Raw genomic sequence first — 18,701 nt, 5'->3', positions numbered from 1 at the left:
AGTTAAGATCCATCTATATGACTTCATTTTATCTTAATAACATTTTTAAAGGCCTTATCTCTAAACACCATTGCATTCTGAGGTCGTGAGTGTCAGGACTTCAACATAGTAATTTTGGGGAGCGGCATAGTTCATTCTACGTGTCACCAACATCCTTCCTATGTCTAAGACCAAGACCAAGGGAATCTCAGAAATATTAAGTAGTATAGACTTGTTCCTCTGGCTTGAAACTCTTTCATTGGGATTCTTTGACTCTATGTGGCTGATTTTCTCCTTTATCTGGATTTATTATTTTTTTTGGCCAGCTCTTCCTCTTTGCTCAAATGTTGAAGTTTGCCAGTCTTCTGCCCTCTTTGAATATTAAAGTTCCTCAGTCTTCTGCCCAGGGTCCACTTTTTACTTACACGGTCTGTAGACAAGATCTTAACAATTCTAATGGCTTTAAGTGTCATTTATATGCATATAACTTCTAAATGTAAATTTGCACTATAGATCTCTCCTACTTAGTACCAGAACATTATGTCCAACTGCTGCCTTAACACTTCCTTGTGGGCATGATTTTAATCCCAGTACTTTGGAGACTGAGACAGGAGAATTGGAGGTTTGCGGCCAGTATCAGAGGCTTAGTGAAGTTCTGCTTCAAAATTTAAAAAACAAGGGCTGGGATTATAGCTTAGAGGTAGAATGTCCCTTGGTTCAATTCCCACTACCATGAAAAAAAAAAAAAGGCTGAGGTTCTGCATTCTGTATTAAATTCCCAGAACAACAACAAAACTCCATGTGAATTTTTCATAATCCTTCTGAAAATTAGAACTCAGAACCCTTGAGTTTTATTTCAAATCCTATGCCTCTTCCTAAATCATTTTTTTCCTGGTGGTTTACTTTCTTTCAGTTTTCTGTACTTCCTAAAAAGCATTTTTTTTTTTAGAAGCTAGGAACAGTACTTGATGCCTCCTCCTACCATCATTCTTGTAGCTGAAAACTGTTGTTCTGTCTTCAACCCATGTCCTAAGGCAATCCTTTCCTGCCATTCCCATCACCCTCTTCCATCTGATCTGTAAACATTAAACATTAACTCTTCTTCCCAGCTATCCTATACATTCTTTATGGACTATCTGATAGATCCTTTAAAGACTTCAGTGAGATCATGTGTCTGTTTAAAAATCTTCAATGCTTTCCCATCCACAAGGTAATACCTCTAGAGTGCAAGCTGTAAGGATGTAGGACTAGGGCTGCCTCAGTGATTTCTGTTTATGCAGAGCCTCGCCCAGTGCCTTGCGCTTGGTAGGTAGTTACCACACTGGCTTAGCTCTTGTCTACCTCCTCAGCCCCTCCTCTCACAGCAGGACTCATCGCTAAGTCACATGACCCTTTCTCAGGTCCTGAGCTGCCCTAGTGCAGGGCTGCACACGCCCTTTTCTTGTTGGGAGCATCTGCTTATGTTGTTTGTCCTCTAAATAGTGTCCAAGGCCAGCGGAAAGGGCATCTCTGGGAGTCTGTTAGAACTCAAGCACCGCCGGACTTCATGAATGACAATCTGCAGTGTTACAAGGCCCTCAGGTGATTCGTGTATACAGTAAAGTTTAGGATGCTCTGTTCTGGATCTCAGCCTAGGTGTTAGTTCTTTACATGAACCTTTCCCAACTGGCCAACACCTACTAGGTCATTTACTGAATAGAGACATGCAAAAAGGAAAGGAGAGGTAAAAGGAAAAGAAAGAGGAGGTGAAGCCTACCAATCAGAAGCTGTTTATTTATTATTTAGTAGGTACTGGGAATTTAACTCAGAGGTATTCTGCCTCTGAGCTATACCCCCAATCCTTTTTATTATTTAAAATAACCCCTTTTTTGGTACTGGGAATTGAACTCAGGGGTATTCTACCTCTAGGATACAACTCTGTTCCTTTTTATTTTGAAACAGGGTCTTGCTATATTGTTGAGGATCTCATGAAGTTCCTAAGGCTGTCCTAAAACCTGTGATTCTCCTGTCTTAGCCTCTCAAGTACTGGGATTACAGGAGGAAGATATTCATTTCAGAATTTTACCTAATGCTGACACTATCAAAATTTTAGATTTTGTAATAGTTCGAACAAAGTTTTGGACTATGTGAATCGTTTGAACACATTGAAAATTGCAATGAGCTTTGCTTGCTTTAACAAATATTTTTTTTTAGTTCCTCCTGAAGACCATTTTATAGAGTTGTTTAGTTTTAATTTGCCACATTGTGACACCACAGGATAAATGCACAGCAGTGAGCCACAGTTGGTTTGGGTTTCCAATATTTTATTGATCCATGGTTGTGGGGTGCACTATAGAATGTCCAGCTGGAACACCTACTCTTTAATGTAGTTTGATTCCTGCTTTGTTACAAGTCAATTACTCAGTGTTTTGTTGCAAATGCCTTACACACCGCACAGGTGAGTGATTAGTTTGCCATTCCTGGCGTCTTCTGTGGATTCTGTCAGCTGCTCTACAATCACGTTATTGCAGACACCCAGCATTTTACAAAGGACATACAATGAATATTCAACCAATGAACGAAGTCATGATTTGTGGCTGTGAGATGAAAGAAAACACACTCATTAAGAACAAACACTTCTTAAACTTGTCTCAAAACATTTCTAAGGTGTCAGACATTTATTCTTCGCTTGTGAAATGCTTGTTGTTTCCATTTCAAGCATTGCAGGACTTTATGGATGCCGAAGCATTGTATTTACTTACCTGGAAAACTTGTGGGAGTTAGACAAACTGAAAGTGTTGGCAGAGATGTAATTTTCAAGTCTAATCCCACTCATTCCTTGAGTATTACAGCTGCTCCTCGTTTGTTTAATAATAGAGCTGATGAGTAGTTAATTTGAGTGGAAAGCCGGGTGCAGGTGTAGTGCTATTTAGACATAATAGAGGACACATTTGACATCTGTTGCAAGCTATAGAGGTAAAGCAAAACAGAAGTTGATGTCAGCCCTGTGTCAGGTCTGTATAGTTTAAAACTTCGTGTAGTTTTCCTGGACATTGGGGCAGGAAGTTTAGTAGAAATCCAAAGGAATAAGATGACTAATATTTATCAATTGCTATGAAATAGTCTCAAGGACTACTTTTTATTAACCCACCCAACTCTCTAGATACTGAAACTTTGAGTAGGCGAAGGGTTCTTCCACCTCCTCAAGTATTTGTGTCAACAATTAAGAAAAAAAATTAACATTTTAAAAAATTTGTGTTTTTTTCTCAGTGCCTTTTAAGTGTAGTCTTTTTGTTGTTGTTTATGGCTTGGCCAAATCTGCTTTCTCCTTTCCTCTCCATCTACTTTTCTGCCCTCATTGATCTAATATATAGTTTGAAATCTTTTAAAAATATTTTTATTTTGGTGGTACTGGGGTTCCTGGAAATCCTTCTACCTCCGGGTTACACTCCCAGACCTACTTTTTAAATTTTTATTTGGAAACAGGGTTTCTTAAGCCAGCGAGGCTGGCTTTGAACCTGAGCGATCCTCCTGTCTATGCCTCCCAAGCGCGGGGATTACAAGCGTTCGCCACCACGCCCGGCAGTTTGAAATCTTTTACCCAAACTTCAACTTTGATTGTATATCTTCTTTCACAAAACTGACCTCTGGTGATGTTTCCACTGAGGACAATGGAAAAGAGACAAGACTGAATATAAAGTATGTACTGCATTTATTTGGTGGCAAATTCTAATAAGAAATTAAAAGTGCTTTTAAAAGTGCTTTAAAATCTTTAATCATCAAACAGTCTAGGTAAAGAATTTCAGAATGTTGCATCTGTCAAACATAGATATATTTTCACTGATTTTTATTGAGGTCTTTTAAATATATTTCACCACTAATTGACTCCCAAACTGCTTGGCCCAAATGGAATATAGTGTGGAATTGGCCAATGGAGAGTTCTATGAACAGGGCTCTGTGGAAGCTAAGTAAGGATTAAGTTAAGAAATTTTGTGAGGTGGTTGTTAAGCCATGGGTAGCTTGAAATTGACCATGGTGGAAATATTTACACAGTGTAAATCAGAAAATGCTACAAATCTAGACTCCACTTTCCTGCAAAAACTAGTTTAAAAACTAGCTAACCACTTTTATTCATCTTGTAAACATTCAGATCTCCTGTACATTTTGACAAATTATTCTTTGCTCTGTCTCACTCAGAGTAAGCCAAAGTCCTTATGATGGCCAACAAGACTCCATGAGCTGGCTTACCTCTCTCATTCTCTCTCTCTCTCCCTTGTGTCCTGTCACCTGACCCCACCATTGTTTTTCACAGGCACTGGTGAGGCATCTCCTGCTCAGGACTTTGACCTGCTGTTAGTCTTTTCTTCCAGGAATGGTCTTCTCTGGATATCTGCAGAGTTGGTCCCCTCATCTCCTTAGAGTCCTTTTTTTAGGGAGCCCTTCTATGTTAGTTTCCTATGGCTGCCCACACAGATTCAATAGCTTAAAAGACCACATACCACCTCCAGAGGAGCATCCATCTCCTGCCCTTTGCCAGCTTTGAGAGGGATGCCCAGCTCTCTGGACCCATGGCTGCCTTCCAGTCAGCAGCTGCATCCTTGTGCTCTCTGTCTTCACATTTTCTGCCACTCTTTTTACAGCACTGGGGATGGAACCCAGGGACATTCTATCTCTGATCTACACCCTCAGCCCTATTTTTTATTCTTTATTTTGAAACAGGGTCTCAAAGAGTTGCAAAGGGCCTCACTAAGTAGCTGAGGCTGTCCACAAACCGTGATCCTTCTGTCTCAGCCTCTCAAATGCTGGGATTAAAAGCATGCACCACCACGCCCGGCTCCTTATCTTAATTATTAAAAAATGTTTTTGTGGTACTGGGGCTGAACCCAGCTGTGTTACATCTCTGGACTATACCCTAGCCCTATTGTTTGTTTTTTTTTTTGAAACAAGGTCTCTCTAAGTTGCTGAGACTGTCCTTGAACCTACAATCTTTCTTTCTTAGCCTCCCAAGTACTGGAATTAAAAGTGTGTACCACCACACCCACCACTTTTTTTTTTTAAATTTTGAAACTAGGTCTCACTAAGTTGCTGAGGCTGGCCTCAAACCTTCAGTCTTCCTGTCTCAGCCTCCCAAGTACTGGGATTCCAGGTATGTGCCACTGGGCCCTGCTCTCTCTTCCATTCTTAGTTTTGCTTTGTACCATTTATCATCTTTTGGCATAGTATATATTTTACATATTTATTTTGTTGTAGTGTGTCTTCCCTCAGTGAAATGCAATCCACATAAGTGTAAATATTTTTGTTTTATATCATTGGTATATTTTTGTTTAGAATGGTGCCTAATCATAGTAAATATATATTACATATATGCAGGGCATGGTGGCACACACTTGCAATCCCAGTACTTGGGAGGCTTAGACAAGAGGATCTCAGGTTCGCAGCCAGCCTCAGCTACTCAGTGAGGTCCCTTGCAACTTAGTGAGATCCGTTTTTTTTAAAAAAATAGAGATGGGGGTGTAGCTTGGAGGTAGAATGCCCCTGGATTCAATCCCCAGTACTGCAAAAAATTATATATATGTATATATTTATATATATGTAGAGAGAGCTGTAGATTAAATATATATTTTATATATATAATTCTCTTAGCAAGAGAGCTGTAAACAATATTATAATTATATATATTATACATACATATATATATATATATTTCTATATATAAGAGAGAGATAGAGATAGAGATAGAGATAGAGAGAGAGAGTTGTAGAAGAGAAGAGAAGAAGCTGAAGATGAATTGTAGCTCTTCTTCTCTGGGAGGGATCTAAGTTGTGGAGGGCCTTACTAAGTAGCTAAGACTGGCCGTGAACCTGTGATTCTCCTGTCTCAGCCTCCCAAATACTGGGGTTACAGCTTGCACCACCATGTCTAGCATATATTAGATACACGAAGCTCATGCTCTTTGAAGGCCCCCCTGTGATGGGAAAGGGACATGGGGTAGTGCCTCTAGAGGAAGCTGGAATTGCAAGGTTCACATTGAAATATTTGCCTATGTTTTAGTTTCTAGTATTTTCCTTCATATTTAAATTTTCTTTTTCTTTAGAATATGCTAAACATTTTTATATTAGTGTCTGACTCTACATTATAAACATCCAAAGCAAAGGAAGTATTTCATCTCTCCTGTTTCTGTAGCTCTTCTTCTCTGAATAGCACTAGAAATGGGCTCAACTGCTTGGGTATTTTGCAGGGGAGGGCAGGATGAGGAGGTTTTTACATTTTTTAATTTATTTTGGTACTAGGAATTTAACCTAGTGGTGACCTACTTTCAAGCTACAAGCCCTTTCTCTCTCTCTCTCTATATATATATATGGTGGTACTGGGGTTCCTGGAAGCCCTTCTACCTCTGGGATACACTCCCAGACACCTATTTTATACATTTTTATTTGGAAACAGGGTCTCTTAAGCCAGCACGGCTGGCTTCGAACCTGCACGATCCTCCTGTCTCTGCCTCCCAAGCATAGGGATTACAAGCGTCCACTACCACGCCTGGCTTATCCGTTTATATTTTTGAAAGAGGGTCTCACTAGGTTGCTGAGGCTGGCCTCAAACCTGTGATCCTCCTGTTTTATCCTCACAAGTACTAGGATTGCAGGTGTGTGCCATTGTGCCTAGCTAGGAGGCCTTTACATTTAGAACTTTTCTCTATGGCAAATGTATCTCAGTTTGGGAAAAGTGATAAGAAAGTTGGAGTTTACAAACTATAAAACTATATGTCTCAAGAAATGTTTTTTCACGTGTGGTTTCTATGACGGGTATTCTGATTAGTGTGAAACAAGAAGTTTGGATATCTACATTTAAATACATCCACATAGTAAAGTTTCATGCTCTGCTCTAAATTTTTTTGTTACTCTGGATAAAGATAGGGTGGTGGTCCAAGAGACAACATTTACTTTAACATTTTACAGCTGATTTATGCAAAAGGCCGAAGGATTTGTATTTGAAAATGTCAGGGGACTTTTCTTGATGTTATTTTATGATTATTAATAAAATAGAGTTCTTACAATTATCAATGCCAAATTGAGAATAGATGTTTTGATACTTCTCTTAATGTGGTTTGAGACTTGGAATCATGAGTTAAAAGAAATCTTGCATTGACCTGAAACACTTATTGGCATTTCATGGAGTTATGTTCACTTATTCCAGGGAAAAATTAATATGTGATAAGAATTAGGAGATTTCTATTGATATCTAGGTTATCATGACAAGAATCATATTTGGGAAAGCAATAGTGTGTGGTGAAGATATTAGATCTTATAACATCCTTTGCCTTCAAGCCATTGCAAACAACTTGAATCAATCCAGTAACCTTATCAAGTACAAACAAACAGTAAAATGAAAGCCATTTATCTGAAACAGCGAACTGGAAACTTTATTGGTACACTTTGAAGGCGATTCACTAACCCAGCCAAAGCTTCAGCTGACCAGAGCAAACCATGAATTTTTCATTCCCCCCCATAATCAAGGTCTTCAGAGTTTTGTGGTGTTTTTCTCTAATGTAGCTAATATGTGGAGCATTGTTGACATTCTGCTATGGTTGCCAAGGATAAAACAAAACTTGCTTTGTATAGTATTGTAAAAACATTGAAAGAAATCTTTGCCTGAGGAACTAAAGTTCAATTACATGCTGTATACAAAGCCACTGAAGGTGGGAGGTGGCACACTTTTCAAGTTGATTTTAGATAATGGAGCAGACATCTTTATTGAATTTGTCTGGAAAAGAGGAAGGGGAATCTCAGCATCATCTGTCCTGGTCAAGAGGTATAAGGTTCAACCCTCTTTTGTTTCTTTACTTCCCTTTTGGATTCCTTTTCTTTGAATCCATGTATAAAAGTTCCATGGATCTAAATAAGTAACCTTGAGAATTTATCAACATATTTTCATGTTGCATCTATTACACATAAAACATTTGAAAATGTTTCTATTGAAATGATTCTCAGGATGGTGATATGCCCTAAGAAGAAGTCAGACTCACCAGTTAGAGTGCACTTTAGGGTCACATACAGTGGAGCTAACACAGACTTTAGCATCTGTCTCACAGACTCTGAACCCAGGATATGCCCTCAGTATATATGAGGTCTTGGGTAAGTTATTTAATCTCTTTGAGTGTCATAATTTTGGGTACAATGACACCTCATAGGATTGCCATCAGGATAAATTACTATCATGTGTGCAAATGCCCCCTAGGGAAACAAGGCAGCAAGACAGAAAGCAGGACTTGGTTGCTAAGGAGAGGTCCCTGGGGATGTGACTTTGGGGATTAAATAAAGCCTTTTCTTCCCCTACTTTCTCTCTCTCTTGCTTTGGCTTCTGTGATGTCCTTGTTCTCTCTTCTCTCTGCTTCCTGCTGCCATGCTCCGAGCTCCACAGACTTGGTCTGATGTGGATTGAACCTCTGAAGCCTCCCCAAACTGTCAGCAAATAGATCTTCCTCTAAGTTGTGTAGTCAGTTGTTGTGGGTTACAAAAGAGAGAATGATGACTGAGACAATGGTGGTATGTCCTAAGAGAAAGTCAGTCTCCCTGGCTAGAGCTGCATTTTAGGATCACATACCAGGTAGCTAACATAATATGTCAGTATCTGTCTCGCAGACTCTGAATCCAGGCTATGCGCTCATTACAGGTAAGATCTTGAATAAGTTATTTAATCTACCTGAGCCTCAGCATTTTAAGGACACTGATGCCTTATAGGAGTGCCGTGGGAATGAATTACTATCATGTGTACAAATCCAGTCAGGATGGAGCCTGCTTTAGCATGTTGGCAATAGTCGCTCCTCATTTCTGAAAGAACACATCTCTCTACTCCCATTTGCTTCATTTATTTACTTCATTAATTCAGCACATTGATTTGTAGGTCAGCTGGCCCGAGAAAGAGAAGAGAGTGTGGAGATACATGTTTGGCTTTATATGACTTTAAAGAGTTTCTAAAATAGAATGAAACCTAATCTGAAAGAGCAAAGACATGTTAATGACTGGAGGTTCTTAATAAAATCTAACAAATCAGCTTCAGTAAAACTTTCAAATATTTTAAAAATCGGAAACAATCCAGAAAGAAGATATAACAGTAGTAAATATTTATATCCCAAATGTGGGTGCACCAACATTTGTAAAAAAATTTTTTTTGTGACATCAGGTCTCAAATAGACCCAAATACAATAAGATTCAGAGACCTCAACACATGACTACTGCCACTAGATTCATTTTCAAGGCAAAAGATGAGTAAAGACTCATCAGAACTAAAGAAAACTATAAACCAAATGGACCTAATAGACATATATAGAATATTTCAACCAGTGACATCTGAGTACACATTCTTCTCAGCTGCCCATGGAACCTTCTCCAAAATAGACCACATCCTGGGCCACAAAGCAAGCAACAGAAAATTTAAAAGTCAAAATTATCTGCATCTTTTCAGATCACAATGGAATAAAAATAGAAATCAGCAACAGGAAGACCAAAAGAAATTAAATAAATGCATAGAGATTGAATGATACACTCTTGAATGAGGAATTGAACAGAAAAGAAATAAGTAGAGAAATAATAAAAAATCCTGGAAATAAACAAAAATAGAGACATAATATACCCAAATCTATCTAACACTTTGAAGGTGGTTTTAAGAGAAAAATCTATTTATAGCATTGAGTGCTCACATAAGAAGAACAGAAAGTCACCAAAAAACAAACAACCTAATGGCACATCTGAAGCACCTAGAGAAACAGAAACAATCTAACCCAAAGTCAGCAGAAGGCAGGAAATAATTAAAATCAGAACATAAATAAATGAAATAGAGAATAAAAAATACAAAGGATTAACAAAACAAAAAGTTGGTTCTTTGAAAAGAAGAATAGTATTAACAAACTCAAACTCCTAGCCAACCTAACCAAAAAGAGAGAGAGAGAGAGAGAGAGAGAGAGAGAGAGAGAGAGAGAGAGAGAGAGAGAGAGAAAGAAAAATCAACTCAAATTACTAAAATAAGAAATAAAAAAGGACACATGACCACAGACAGTGAGGAAATTTAGAGCAACATCAGAAACTATTTTGAATATTTATATTCCAATAAACTGAAAAACAGAAGAAATCAACAGATTTTTTAAATTGGTGCTTTGTAGTCATACAGTTTAATGGAATATAAGTTGGTAGGTGCATACATGCACACATCACACATTTAGCCCTTCCCCAATTCCCATGCCATTTCCTCCTCCCTCCGTCCTTATCATGTTTGGCTCAGTAATTGAATTTGATATATTTGTGAATGTACATCACGAAATAAGGTAATTTTCCTCTTTCTCCTTCCCATCACCCCCAGTGAGGCCTCCTTATTTGCTCATATATGATTTCTCCTCCTTTGTCTAGAGGTTCTCCTATGACCCATTTTCTCTTTAGCTTCTTTTTTTTTTATTGGTGCATTATATTCATACAACTTATTGGGGTAAAAAACTTGTGTGTACAAACATGTACTCATCGCTGATTTAACCTCTACCAAATCCCACCCCATTCCCTCCCCATCCCTCCCTTCCTTGCTTGGCTTAGTGATTGACTTCGATATGTTTAAGTACATTGTGAGCTTTAGAGATTTTCCTCTTCCCCCCTCATTTCTCCTCCTTTAGGTTGTCTTGTTTGCTCCTCTTTTCTCCCTAACTCTCACATATTAGGGAAAGCATCTGATTTCTTATTTTTTGTGCCTGACTAATCTCACTTAGCATTATGTCCTCCAGTTCTATCCATTTCCCTGAAAATGATGTAATTGAGTTTTTTTTGATGGCTGAGTAAAATTCCATTGTGTACATATCCCACAGTTTTGTAATCCATTCATCTGTTGATGGACATCTTGGCTGGTTCCATAGTTTGGCTATGGTGAATTGTGCAGCTATGAACATAGATACACATGCATTAGTTTGGTAGTTTGGTTTCTTTTCTTTTGGGTAGATACCCAACAGTGGTATTGCTGGATCAAACGGTAGATTTGTTCCCATTCTTCTGAGGATTCTCCATACTGTTTTCCAGAGTGGTTGCACTAATTTGCAATCCCACCAACAATGTCTTAGAGTTCCCACTTCTCCACATCCTCGCCAGCATCTGTTGTTTGTGTTTTGAATGATGGCCATTCTAGTTGGAGTTAGGTGGAATCTCAGGGTAGTTTTGATTTGCATCTCTCTGATTGCCAGTGATGTTGAGCATTTTTTCATGCATTTATTGGCCATTTGAATTTCTTCTTTTGTGAAGTGTCTATTTAGTTCATTTGCCCATTTTGTTATTGGATGCTTTGTTTTCTTAGTGTTGAGTTTCTTGAGTTCTCTGTATATCCTAGATATTAGTCCTCTATCAGTGGTGTAGGTGGCAAAGATCTTCTCCCATTCTGTTGGCTCTCGATTGAGATTCTTGATAGTTTCCTTTGCTGAACAGAAGCTCTTCAGTTTCATGCAATCCCATGTATTGATTCACCTTTTCATTTGTTGTGCCTTTGGGGTCTTGTTGAGGAAATGTTTGTCTGTGCCTATGTGTTGTAGTGTTGGACCTATGCCCTCTTCAAGGAGCTTCAAAGTCTCTGGTTTAATTTCCAAGTCTTTGATCCATTGTGAGTTGACTTTTGTACAGGGTGAAAAAGTGGGATTAACATCCAATTTTCTGCATATGGTTAACCAGTTTTGCCAACATTATTTGTTGAAGAGGCTATCTTTTTTCCAGTGTATGTTTTTGGCCTCTTTGTCAAAAATCAATTGGCTGAAAGTGTGTGGACTTGTTTCTGGGTCTTCTATTCTGCTCCATTGGTCTATATATCTGTTCTTTTGCCAGTACCATGCTGTTTTTTTTTTTTTACAATGGCTTTGTAGTATAGTTTAAAGTCAGGTATTGTGATTCCTCATGCGTGGTTTTTGTTGCTGAGAACTACCTTGGCTATTCTGGGCTTTTTGTTATTCCAGATAAATTTAAGGACTGATTTTTCTATGTCTGTGAGGAATGATCTTGGTAGTTTAATGGGCATTGCATTAAATCTGTAGATCACTTTGGGAGGATGGCCATTTTAATGATATTTATTCTGCCAATCCATGAACATGGAAGGTCTTTCCATCTTCTAAGATCTTCTTCGATTTCTTTTTTCAGTGTTTTATAATTTTCTTTGTAGAGATCTTTTACCTCCTTGGTCAAGTTTATTCCTAGGTATTTTATTTTTTTGTGGGAGATCCTGAGTGGAAGTGTTTTCTGAATTTTTTTTCAGTGGATTTATGGTTGGTGTACAGGAAAGCTTCTGATTTTTTAAGATTGATTTTGTATCCAGATACCTTGCTGAATTTGTTGATCAGTTCTATAAGCCTTTTGGTTGAGTTTGTTGGGTTTTCTAAATATAGTATCATGTCATCTGCAAATAGTGAAAGCTTAAGTTCTTCTTTTCCTATTTGTACTCCTTTGATTTCCTTTTCTTGCCTTATTGCTCTGGCTAGAGTCTCTAGTACTATATTGAAGAGAAGTGGTGATAGTGGACATCCTTGTCTTGTTCCAGTTTTTAGGGGGAATTCTTGAAGTTTTTCCCCATTTAATATGATGTTGGCAGTGGGCTTATTGTAGATTGCCTTAATAATGTTGAGATATGTTCCTTCTATTCCAATTCTCTGCAGTGTTTTTATCATAAATGGATGTTGAATTTTATCAAATGCCTTTTCAGCATCTATTGAGATGATCATGTGATTTTTATCTTTGATTCTGTTTATATGATGAATTACATGGATTGATTTTCGAATATTGAACCAGCCTTGAATCCCTGGGATGAACCCTACCTGGTCATGGTGAATGATTTTCTTGATGTGGTTTTGAATGCGTGTTGCTAGTATTTTATTGAATAGTTTTGCATCCAAGTTCATCAGAGATATAGGCCTGTAGTTTTCCTTCCTTGAACTGTCTTTATTCGGTTTGGGTATTAGTGTGATGTTGGTTCATAGAATGTATTTGGGAGAGTCCCAGTTTTTTCTATTTCCTGAAATAGTTTGAGTAGTATTGGGATTAGTTCTCCTATAAAGGTTTTATAGAATTCACTTGGGAAACCATCTGGTCCTGGGCTTTTCTTTGATGGTAAGCTCTTTATTGCTATTTCAATCTCTTTGATTGTTATTGGTTGGTTTAAATGTTCTCTATCTTCTTGACTCAGTTTAGGAAGGTTGTATTTATCTAGGAAGTTGTCGATTTCCTCCAGATTTTCCATTTTGTTGGAGTATAGTTTTTCAAAGTAGTTTCTGATAATCCTCTGGATTTCTATGCTGTCAGTAGTAATGTCTCCTTTTTCATCCCTTATCTTCATAATTTGGGTTGATTCTCTCTTTTTTTTAGTTAGGTTGGCTAGTGGTTTATTAATCTTGTGAATTTTTTCAAGAAACCAGCTTTTGGTTTTGTTGATTTTCTGTATTGTTTTTTTATTCTCTATTTCGTTAATTTCTGCTCTAATTTTAATAATTTCCCATCTTCTGCTGGCTTTGGGGTTCAATTGTTCCTGCTTTTCAAGGGCTTTGAGGTGTGTCATAAGGCTATTTATTTGAAGATTTTTGGTTTTTCTTATGTGAGCACTCAGTGCTATAAATTTTCCTCTTAATACTGCCTTCAAAGTGTCCGAGAGATTTTGATATGTTGTTTCTTTATTTTCATTTGTTTCTAGAAATTTCTTGATTTCACCTCTTACATCTTCTATGACCCATTCTTCATTCAGAAGTGTGGTGTTCAGTCTCTACATGCTTATGTTGTTTCTCTGGGTCTTCTTATAGTTGATTTCTAGTTTCATTCCATTATGGTCTGAAATACACAGGGAAGTATGTAACATTTTTTAAATTTGCTAGTGCTCATTTTGTGTCCCAGGATGTGATCTATTTTGGAGAAGGTTCCATGAGCAGCTGAGAAAAATGTAAACTCTGCTGTAGTTGGGTGAAATATTCTATATATGTGTCCAACAGGTCCATTTGGTTAATGGTGTTCTTTAGTTCTGAGACATCTTTACTGACCCTTTGTCTGGAAGATCGGTCTAGTATTGTGAGAGGTGTGTTGAAGTCTCCCAGTATTATTGTGTTGGGATTTATGTGTGACTTCATGTCACAAAGAGTTTGATTTATGAAAGTAGCTGCCCCTATGTTTGGGGCATAGATGTTGATGATTGTTATTTCCTCTTGCTGGACTATTCCTTTTATCAGTAAAATGTGACCTTCTTTGTCTCTTCTAATAAGTTTGGGTTTGAAGTCTAACTTGTCTGATATCATAGTTGCTACTCCTGCTTGTCTTTGAGTACCATTAGCATGGATTACCTTGCTCCATCCCTTTACCTTGAGTTTGTTCCTAGCTTTACTTGTAGGGTGTGTTTCTTGTAAGCAGCAGATGGATGGATTGTGGCTTTTAATCCATTTTGCCACTTTATGTCTTTTTATTGGGGAGTTGAGGCCGTTTACATTCAGTGTGATTATAGAGAGATAATTTTTAATTCCCAACATGTTAAGATCTTATTTCTGTTTGAGATACTGTTTATTCTTCTTTGCTTAGTTGTCTGCTGGATGGGAATTCTTGTTTCTTTGGTTCTGGCGTGTATTACCCATTTCCTCTTTGCAGTTAATCTCCTTGAGTATTTTCTCTGGCGCTTGTTTTGAAGACATAAATTCCTTCAGTTGCTGTTTGTCATGGAAGCTTCTTATTTCCCCATCTAATTTGATGGATAGTTTTGCTGGGTAGGAAATTTTTGGCTGGAAGTTGTTTTCTTTCAGAGTTTGGAATATGCTACTCCAAGCCCTTCTGGCTCTCATGACTTGGTTTGGGAAGTCTGGAGTGATTCTAATTGGTTTGCCTCTGTATGTCATGTGGCCTTTTGTTTTTGTTGCCTTTAAGATTCTCTCCTTGGCTTCCACATTAGTCATTTTGACAATTATGTGGCGTGGGGATCCTCTTCTCTGATCCTGTCTAAAGGGAGTTCTATAAGTTTCCTGGACCTGTGTATCAACCTCTTGCTCTATGTTTGGAATATTTTCTGCTATTACTTCCTTGAAGAGATTGTTGATCCCTTTGGTTTCACCTTCTTTTCCCTCCTCTATTCCAATTATTCTTAGGTTAGCTCTCTTGAAATGGGCTTATATTTCTTCAATGTCAGATTCTTGCTATCGGGTTTTTTTTTTTCTAAATTAGAAACTATGCATTCATTTTTAGAATGATCATCTTCAAGAAGCGAGATTCTATTCTCCATGTGGTCTAATCGGTTGTTTATACTTTGAATTGAGGCCTTTACGTCATTAATTGCATCCTTTATCTTTTTTTACTCTCTCTAAATTCTTTTCGAAAGTCCTCTATTATTTCTAAAGTTATTTTCCTAATTTGATGTTTTAGAGAGAGATCTTTGGATTTCTGTGTTATCAGATTCTGATGTTGTGGGGTTGTTGGCATTCACTGCTCCATTGTTATTTCTCTTTCCCATGATTTTGAAGTTTGTGCCTTCTCTGGGTTCTTCCCTGAGTCACTAGAGTTCACTTAAGATGCTCTGGATCTCGAGTCTGTGGTATCTCAGTCACCACTACTACTTTACTGGGTTGTATCACAAAGTCTCAGACCCAGGGAGTCAATCAAGGCTGCTTAGACCATGGGGGGTGCCAAGCTGGGCGTTCTCCAGTGGGGAGTTGTGACTATGGAATGATATCTCTGCCACTGCCACTCCCCCACTGGGCTGCACTGCTAAAATCTCCGACCCAGGGAGACTATCTGCGCAAGTCCCTGGGAGTGCAGTACTGGGATTTCTCCCCTAGGGGCCGCAATTTGACTCACGGTTGTTGAGTGCGCTGATGGAGCTATAGTGAACTCAGTGGATTCGCTGCTGCCGCCACTGGCAATATGGCACCACTGCCACGCCCTCGGCCGTGATGCGGTGTATTTCTTCTCTGGTTTTGAACTCTGCTCTGAGTCCTTGCCAGTTGTGCTGTGCCCGGCCCTTGGGAGCTTTAGATGTTCCCTGCACCAACAAAACTGCTGACTGCAGCCCGGCTGTTCAGCACCTGCTCACCTCGGCTCGCTCTCCACCCCTCCTCTCAGGCGCCTGGTGGCTGGTTGAGTGGGTTGGTCTAGGGCTGTCAGATGAACTCGCCGCTGCCGCCAGCAGTAAGACGCTGCTTCTGCATCCTAGGCCGCGAGGCCAGAGTACCTCCTCTCTGGATTTGAGCTCTGTTTTAAGTCTCCCTTCTCTCTGGAGCCTGGTGCTGCTAGGGGAGATGTAGGCCGCGCCACTCCGGCCGCTCTGCACCGCGGCTCTGGCTGCTCTGCACTGCGGGTCTGGCCTCTCCGGCCGCTCTGGCCATTCCGTGACGTGACTCTGGCTGCTCCGGATGTTCTTGCCGCTCTGCTCGGCTGCTCTGGCCGCTCCGCTCAGCTGTTCTGGCCGCTCTGCTCCCTCTCTTTAGCTTCTGCATATTAGAGGAAGCATCCAGTTTCTTACTTTTTTGTGACTAATCTCACTTAGCATAATGTTCTCCAGTTCCATTCATTTTGTTCTTCTTTATGGCTGAGTAAAATTTCATTGTGTATATATTCTATAGTTTTGTAATCCATTCATTTGTAAGTCAACAGATTTCTAAGCACATTTAACCTACCTACCTAAATTGAACCAAGAGCATATAGAAAATCTAAGCTGACAAATAGCAAACAAATAAATAGAAACAGAAATAAAAATTTTGTCATCAAAGAAAATCCAGACAGATTTCTAGCTGAATTCTATAAATCTTTTAGAAAAGAACTAAACCCAATACTCTGCAAATTGTTCTGTGAAATCAAAAGAGATGGAATTCTTCTGAACTCCTTCTATGAGGCCAGTATCACATTAATACCAAACCAAATAAAGATACCTGAAGAAAAGAAAATTATAGACCAATATCATTGATGAACATAGATGCAAAACTTCTAAACAAAATACTAGCTATGCTCATTCAAAATTATATCAATAAAATTGTACACCATGACCAAGTTGGTTTCATTCCAGGAAAGCAAGGCAACATATGCAAATCAATACATGTTATTCACCACATAAATAGAACTAAGAACAAAAATTACATGATCATATCAGTAGATGCTGAAAAAGCATCTGACAAAATCCTACACCCATTCATGTTAAAACACTGCAGAAAATTGGAATAGAAGGAATGTATATCAACATCACTGAAGCAATATATAATAAACTCAAAACCAACATCATATTGAATGGGGAAAAAAGTGCAAGAACAAGGCAAGGAACCCACTATGACCATTCCTTTTCAATATAGTCCTTGAGACTCTTGACAGAGCAATAAGATAAGAGAAGGCTATCAAAAAAATTCAAATAGTAATAAAAGAATTTAAATTATCACTATTTGCAGATGATATGATCATAAATTTAGAAGACTAAAAAAAAAACTCAACCAAAAGACTACTGGAGCTGATTAAACAATTCAGCAAAGTAGAAGGACACAAAATCGAACTAAACAAATTAGTAACTTTTCTATTAGCCAACCTTGAATCCATGGAGAAAGAAATACAGAAAACAATTCCATTCACAATAATCTCAAAACCAATAAATACCTAGGAATAAATCTAACTGAAGAGGTAAAGACCTCTACAATGAAAATTATAAAACACTAAAGAAAGAATTTGAAGAAGACCTTGGAAGACTTTTCTCTTGGGTAGGCAGAATAAATATCATCAAAATTGTCATTCTACCAAAAGTGATCTACAGAATCAATGCAATCCCTATCAAAATACCAATGTCATTCTTCACAGACCTAGAAAAATCAGTTATAAATTTCATATGGAGAAACATAAGATCAAGAATAGCCAAAGCAATTCTTATCAATAAAAAACATGCAGGAGACATTACAATTCTTGACTTCAAATTATACTACAGAACTATAGTAATTAAAGCAGCATGGCACTGGCACAAAAACAGGCACAGAGACCAATGAAACAGAATAGAAGATACAGAAACAAATCCACACACACAGGAAGGACCTGTAGAACATTATGTTAAGTGAGATTAGCCAATCACAGAAAGTGGAGGGTCATATGTATTCTCTAATATGGCCAAGGTAGGGAGTATTTGGGATCAGAGGGACTATGGATAATGGAGGAGAAACTTCAGTGGAACCAGGAAAAAAGGGTAAGGGAGGAGGAAGACAGATTCATTAACAGAAATACTACAATAAACTGTGTGTATACATGTAAATATACTGTTTTAAATCTGGGTACTTGGTATTGGGAGGGAGGAAAATGGGGAGGTGGCAGAGGGCACCAATCACTGTGTGCATGTATGTCATTGTCAACATGATTTACATTATGATATGAGACCATAATGTACCAATAAAAGCATAAAAATTGATTGGGATGATTATATAGCACTTCAAGGTTATCAAGATTTTAGCCAAGAGTTTTTAATGGCTGGTGTGTACTTGGTGCAGGATAATTTTTTAGTAGGACTCCCAAAAATGAATTGGAAAGTCCTTGCCCATAGTCCCTCAGCTATTTTCTCAGACATCATTTTCACCACTGTGACCCAATATACCTGACCACACAAACTAGAGGAAGGAAGATTTATTTGTTCACAGTTTTTGGAGATTTCAAAGGTTCAATCCATGTCTAGTTACGTCTGTGGAGTTCAGGGCATGGTGGCAAGAAGAATAGAGGGAAAAGGATAAGGTTATGCTCTCTCATCATGGAGGCTGGAAGCCA

Source organism: Muscardinus avellanarius (assembly GCF_963383645.1).
Source record: "Muscardinus avellanarius genome assembly, chromosome: 14".
Taxonomy (NCBI): domain Eukaryota; kingdom Metazoa; phylum Chordata; class Mammalia; order Rodentia; family Gliridae; genus Muscardinus; species Muscardinus avellanarius.
The sequence above is the reverse complement of the archived record's forward strand: the minus strand, read 5'-3'. Positions refer to the sequence as shown.